This window comes from Papaver somniferum, chromosome 8, assembly GCF_003573695.1.
Source record: "Papaver somniferum cultivar HN1 chromosome 8, ASM357369v1, whole genome shotgun sequence".
Taxonomy (NCBI): domain Eukaryota; kingdom Viridiplantae; phylum Streptophyta; class Magnoliopsida; order Ranunculales; family Papaveraceae; genus Papaver; species Papaver somniferum.
Window position 1 is genome coordinate 117,845,344 of NC_039365.1, and position 5,539 is coordinate 117,850,882.

Genomic DNA, 5,539 nt, shown 5'->3' on the forward strand with positions numbered 1-5,539 from the left:
GAAGAAATATCATTCATGAAGTTCGGGGCAGAAAAGCCTAATGTATTTGAAACCAAAGGCTCCACAACATTTTCAACATAGACATGTTCTTCTAACATAACATCATCATCATCATCATCATCATAGTAATATGCATACTTGTCCCTATTAGCAGTTGTGGTGTCATTAGTCAACTCATGTTCCTCTAGATTAGGTTCATATTCAATATCATACACATGAGAAGGACTAGACATGCTATTTCCAAAGTTCAATTCATTACCACCTATATCATGTGATAGTGTCTCAGTTTCCCTAATGGATTCCCATTGACGGGTTTTCTCTGCAATCTCAGCTAAAAATTTCCATGCATCATCCACAGTTTTATCAAGAAATTCACCATTACACATACACTCAACCATGGCTCGAGATTTAAAGTCTAGTCCCTCATAGAGGATAGCGACAAGTCTCCACTTCTCAAATCCATGGTGTGGACATTCGCTCAACAAATCATTAAAACGTTCAAAATAGTCAAAAACAGTTTCCTCATCCAACTGGACAAAACAATTGATATTTTGACGAATAGCGATGGTCCTATGATGTGGAAAAAATCTTTGGAAAAATTGATTAGTGAGTTGTTCCCAAGTGGTGATTGATTGTGGTCTCAAACCGTAAAACCATGTTTTGGCCCTTTCCTTTAGAGAAAATGTAAACAAACGCAATTTCAGAGAGTCTTCGGACATATGATCAGGTTGCATATTCCGACAAATTTGTTCAAACTCTCTTACATGAGTATAGGGGTTCTCAGAATCGAACCCTCGAAATAAAGGAAGTATTTGTATCATGCTTGCATTTATTTTAAAAGGGTTATTGGTTTGAGGTAAGACAATACATGATAATGGAATTTTTATTGTGGGATACATGTATTCATGGAGAGTATTAGGTTGGACCATACTGAAAAGACACAAAGCCCACTATTTGGTTTTAATGGGTTTGGATGTTTGGGAAAAATATTTGGTTTTAATGGGTTTGGATTTTTGGGAAAATTTTGGTTTTTGAAATAAGGAGCAATTTTTTTTTTTTTTTATTACACTTAGCCTAGCATAAATTAGCGCAACCCATAAAATAAAATAAAAACAACAATAATAATTACAAACCCATAAAAGAAAGAAAAAGAAGAAAAAGAAAAATTATTACAAGCCCAAATAAAAAATAAAGAAAAACAAAAATTATTACAAGCCCACAAATTAAAAATGGAAGCCCACAGGTTGGGTTCTCTTAATGGGTTTAGGCTTACTTGCTTAAGCACAGCCCAGCTGCTCAGTTAGGTTGCAAAAGCCCAGTTGGGCTTTAGATCATCCTAAGCTTTGGCTTTTCTGAGGCCCAGTTGGGTATTTCAGTTGCAAAGCCCAGTTGGGCTTTGTTCTTTTTCAGCTGCTTGGAATCAGCCCAGTTGGGCTTTGGATCATAGCAACAGCAGGACCAGCAGGGGGTAGCAGCAGCTTGCCTTTGCACAGCAGCAACAGCTGAGGCACCGCAGCAGGATCAGGAGCAGCAGCAGGAGAAGCAGCTCAGCTCTATTTGGGCTTCACAGCAGCACATCAGCACCAGAGGTTTGTTCTCAGCCTCACAGCAAGGTCACAGCAACAACAGCAGGGGCAACATCTTCAGCAACAGGAGCAATTCAGCAGCAACAGGCTGCAACAGCAGCACCACAAGCACCTGGCAACTCAGAGAAGAGGTTCAGTTCCCAGAATGATGCAGTTGAAGCAAAGGAGAAGAGATTATGCAAATGATGCAGATGCACTAGAGGTGGTACTAAGTTACAGCTACAGATGCAATATGCAAGATGAGTACACTAAGATGCTTATCAGAACTACACAACAGGTATGAGCATGCAAAGAACAGCAAGAAAAACTTCAAAAACACGGCAGCCAAGTCCCCGGCAGCGGCGCCAAAAACTTGGTAGGCTTTGGGATATGTATAAAATAAGAGCAAAAGACAGCCTACAGTGATACCTGCAAGTGCACAGGGTCAGTTGTAGCTTGTGTGCAATAACAGGGTCATTCCACAGGGACTTGGGGTGTTATGAAGTTTCACTATGCTGATAATTGATGCAAAACTAAATGCAAGGTCACAAGGTTGCAGTGACAGTGAAACAGAGATGGTAAAACAGCAAGGAACCAAGGCTATGAGCCAAGGGCAGGGAAGGCAGTGCACTGATTTCAGTGCACATCAAGCTTCAAAATACAAGAAATAAACAGCAAGATAGCTAAGAAATTTAGCTGAGCAGGGAGCAAAACAGAATTGAATTTATAAGTGACTGTAAAAGGGATTTGTGGTTAATCTAAGGGCTTAGAATCCACCTTGTGTCCTAATCAAGCAATGCAATTCTAGGTTGAAATTAGGATCTTAAGCATACATTAGAATGGGAGGAGAATCAGCTTGCTCACTGATATGCCCCTAGTATTGACTGTCTTTTGACAGCACAGCCAATCACAGGCATATCAGAGCACTGACTTCTTCCCATTACTCAAGCAAGACAAGCATTAAGACGACTATCCTAGCAATTCATCATTTAACAGTGCACTAGGCTTCATCTGAGCCTTAGCCAGTGCAACTTAGCTCATGCTAATCTTGTGATCAACAATAAACATCATACAAGGTAATTCAAACAACACACACATGGTGAGCAATTACAAAAACATGATAAACATAATTAACATTTGAAATGGAAATTAACTGAATTAAGAACTATAATAGAAATTCACAGAACATGGATAATTGAGGGCACTGGCTAGTCTAGGCCTCTGAGGTGGTGCTCTGGCTAATCCAGGCATAACCCCTTTTACACACATCACAACTCTATTTATAGTTACATATAAGAAAAATCCCCAAAAATCAGTGAAGCTAGGGTGTACCCAAAAATCCAAAATTCACTCACCTAACACACTGATAACAACCCAATCAACCAACCCATGCTTCAATTAGACGTACAATTGATTTCCCCCAAAAAGTTCCCAAATCAGAAAAATTAGGGTTAGGGATTTTTCTTACCAAACCTGCGATTTGACGCTTCCCTCTTCAACCCATTCCTCTCCTCGGTCTCCTGCTCCTCTCCATGCCTTCAATTGCTTTTCTAGCTTCACTAATTCGTCAACCACTCACCTAGGGTTTCGGCAGGGGAGAAATTGACGAATTAGGGGGCTATAAAGATGGGTAATAGTTGTAGGAAGGTAGGGGTGATGATGGTGGAGGTGTGGTGGTGGTAGAGGAGTAGGTAGTGGTGGTTGTGGAAGTGGAGTAGGTGGTGGTACGGCAGGGGATGGTGGTTCTGTTGCAGAGAGGGGGGGAAGAGAAGATGGAGTCGATGGGGTTTGAGGAAGGGGCTGTTTGTTTTGCGGGTATAGATATTAGGTACTAGGGTGTTGAGCAGGTGTAGAGGATTTTGATGTTTCGCGAAGCTGGACCGTAGGATTATAGGATGATGGAATGATCCAACGGCGCGATTGAAATGGATGAGTGGAGACCGTTGGATGACGAGATACATCAAAACTGACGGCGAAGATCGAGGTTAGGTGTTGTAGTGTTAAGCGGAAGTATCGAGATTTGATGAGCAGGCAAAGAAGCGACCGTAGGATCTAAATGTGATCTAATCTGAAGGCTTGGAATTTAGGTACTATGGTGTTTTGCAGGGACTTCAGATTTTGATGAACGATGAAGAAGCGACCATTGGATGATGAGATGGATCCGATCTAACGGCTGAGAATGGAGGCGGGTATGGATATAGAAAATGGGTTTGGGTAAGGGTTTTGGGCCTTGGGTATGCCAAGCCCATATCTTCTTTAAGAACAATTCTTCCTTCTTGAGCCCATTCCTAGCTTTTTGGTCTTGCGCTCCATTCTTTGCGGCTTCCTTGCGTAATTCTTCCCGGCTTTTCACCGCTTTTCTGCTCTTTTCCGCTCCGCTATTCATCCAAACTTTATTTATTACCTAAAAATGCAAAATTAATTAATAAAAATATTTATTCTTGAAAACAACGAAAACACAGAATATGGGATAAAATGTAGAATTAATGCACAAGAGATGAGTTAAATGCCAAGAAAAATATATAAAAATATGCACTTTTTAGCACTCATCATTAGATCTCTCACAACTCGCAGGAGAAGAAGAACAGAGTAAGAGGGAAAGAGAAGAGAAGTTGAAGGAAGAAGAATGAAGAAGAAGAAGAATGAAGAAGAAAAGAGAAGTAGAGTTTTATCTTCTCGATCTGGTGAAGATAAGATCAAGGATAATACTATTGCACCCACTCCCTTCTCTAAGGGAACTCCAGGCCGGTCTATTTGTGAAAAGACTATTTTGCCCTTCAAACCAATCTGATGATTACTTCTTCGTCTGGTATCTGATTAAAACGTTCGAGTAGTCCATTCTGCGTAACTTTTTGACATCTATCTAATGATACTAGTTTCGTATTTAGATCGTTGTTATATTAATTTCTAATAATTAATGTTCATGTTAAACTAATCGAGTTGTTATCGGTTAATTCGTTTCTTGACTAGTCTAATAGCGTTGACGAGTTTGGGGGTCTTTATATTCTCCCCACCTTATACATTTTCGTTCTCGAAAATCAAACCATCCTTATGGTCTTCAAAAATCCCCACCTTATAGAATAATCTTATCTCCTATCTAAACGCAAACAATATAAAAAAAGCACAAACCTATATGGCTTTCTACACCTAAAATTTAAAATTCGTAGATTTAGGTTCAACTATACTAATTTAAGTCCTACCCAAGAGGGAAGTCTAAGTTTCTGATACTAATTTCTATAATGGAAAACTATAAATTTTAGTCTCTAAGCTCTTTACACTAATTTCTATTTTATAAAATACATGTCTCTGATTACAAGGGAGATTCCTACGAATCTTTTTAAGTGAAATTATATCTACCGGTTTCTTAAAGAATTATACTAAACTTCTATGATCGGCCATCTCTGAATGCAGTTGCCCTGTCAAGGTTGGCCAAGCCCAACAATGCCTTCCCACGAACAGAAAAAATACAACCTTCACTATTCCCCAGTGCTGGATTAATCAAATGCTAACTTATTATGACTAACTAATTTCTAAATTCTATTGTAACTGATTTAACTTAAAATTTTACTTCATAAATTATATACATAATTCACAGCATTTTAAACAATTTAATCATCGGAATTTATCTTATCTTATTTTTTTGATTATTGTTATTATTATTATTGTTTATTTATTTTATCAATATACGTAATCCAAATTCGATTTCATGTCAATTTATAATATCTGATAGTTTAACTTTACTATAATACCATATATAAATTTTCCAAATATAAGCTACTATAAATTTCTTACTAGTCTAATTATTCGAATACTATTATCAACTGTATTATTATTCTCATTATTCTTAAGTTGATAGTCTAGTTGGTACACTAAGCCTTAACCTTTTACATATAACTCTACGTTCATGTAAAGATTGATACCATAGATTTTATTTATTCATATTAAATCTGTATACTATATCTTGTTAAATATTA

The 5,539-nt window shown here is 38.0% G+C and overlaps 1 non-coding gene across 1 annotated transcript; it reads left to right on the forward strand.

Annotated features, from left to right (window-relative positions):
- Window positions 1–456: 456 nt before the first annotated feature.
- Window positions 457–560, forward strand: LOC113307277. Its single transcript, XR_003339074.1, has one exon. It is a non-coding gene; the product is annotated as a small nucleolar RNA R71 (small nucleolar RNA).
- Window positions 561–5,539: the final 4,979 nt, after the last annotated feature.